This window comes from Myotis brandtii, unplaced genomic scaffold (genome assembly GCF_000412655.1).
Source record: "Myotis brandtii unplaced genomic scaffold, ASM41265v1 scaffold132, whole genome shotgun sequence".
Taxonomy (NCBI): Eukaryota; Metazoa; Chordata; class Mammalia; order Chiroptera; family Vespertilionidae; genus Myotis; species Myotis brandtii.
In genome coordinates this window covers 4,659,378-4,660,992 of record NW_005354673.1, presented here as the reverse complement: position 1 = coordinate 4,660,992, position 1,615 = coordinate 4,659,378, and positions in this window count along the sequence as shown.

Below are 1,615 nucleotides of genomic sequence, written 5' to 3'. Positions count from 1 at the left end.
CACAGGGTCTCCTCCCCTCCTCCCCAGGGTCAGACCGGGGGATGCCAGGGCCGCTACCTGTATGACTAGGCTGAGGCTAGGGGTGCCCTCTGCCCTGGTTCTGGATCTGACTGAGACACCCCCACTCCTCAGGGGCACTCACCCTTAGGGACAGGGCCCGACCACAGCCATTTCCAGCCAGGCTGGGTTTTCCCGAGACTCCATGCGTAGAGACCCTTGGGCTCCAACTCCAGCCCCAGTTCTGCGTGTCAGGGCGGGGTCTCGGCTGCAGCAGCTGTGAGCATCGCCTTATGTGGACTTTGAGGGAGTTAAGCTCGAACAGTCTACCATCCCATGATTTTTAAAATATATTTTTATTGATTACAGAGAGGAAGGGAGAGGGAGAGAGAGACACATCAATGATGAGAGAATCATTGATCGGCTGCCTCCTGCATGCTCCCTACTGGGGATGGAGCCCACAATCCCGGCATGTGCCCTGACCAGGAACTGAACCGTGACCTCCTGGTTCATAGGTAGACACTCAACCACTGAACCACGCCGGCTGGGCCATCCCACGATTTTTAATAGATTTTTTAAAAGATTAAATAGAAGTACTATGTATGTTATTAAATAGAAGTTCAGGCCCAGAATCTCAGGCTTGCCATTCAGGGTGTAAAGTTGGCCACCTGTCAATTAGACCCAAACTTTCCTGTTTCAGTCATGAAGGTTCCTCAAGCCCCACCAAGTCCTAGTGGCCCAGGTTTGGGAGAGCAGGCACATTGCTCACCATTTCTCATTATTTGGGAGTGTCGGAGCCCATCTCCTCTCAGGCTGTCCACTTCGCTGTGTCCTCAGCTGTGTTCAGTGTACAGCTGGGCTGGGTCTCCATACCCAGCCTCTCGGTCCACCGCCTTTGTTTTCACGGACACGAAGGAGGGGCGGGTGCTCTGGGGCCATCAGTTATGGTCAGGCTGCAGCTCCACGGCCGACCCTGTGCTAGGCATGGAGTGCTGAGTCCCTGCCTTCTAGAACTTCTCCTTCTGGCCCTGAATCCGGATGAAGCGCCTCAGCAGAACTCGCCTTTCCTGCATCCAACTGAGCCTGATGAACCCGTCCAGCTGCTCTCCCTCTTCCAAGGACCCAGGAGTTTGAGTACCTCTAGTCCTCTCTCCCCCATCTCTCCACACAGCTCAGCTCTCTGGCCTGGAGCAGGGAGAACAAGGCTGTAAGGCAGCCTGGTTTGTGTCCTAGAGTCTAAGAGAGGCCCATGTAGGAGCACAAAGACAGGAGGCTGAGGGGAGAAGGCCAGGGTGCTCAGGGACTAGTCTTCCAGAATGGCACCCCCTGGCCCTGCAGCCAGGTACAGCAGGTCACAGGGAAGGTCAAGTCTCAAGCGACCTTTACCTTCTTTCAGTGCCCAGATGCCCAGTGCCCCTTGCAGGCCAGCTGGCTCCTCAGAGGTTTCCCACTCCACCCAGTTTACATGTCCTGGCAATGTCTACACTGGGACCCTCTGGCCTCCTTTCTCGGTGGGACAGGGCCTGGGGTCTGATGCGTTAATGGCCTTAGCACGTAGGTGGTGAAGTCAGCACTCCCTCTGCCTTTCTCGGACCAGGAGGAGGCAGGGGAGGGCTGA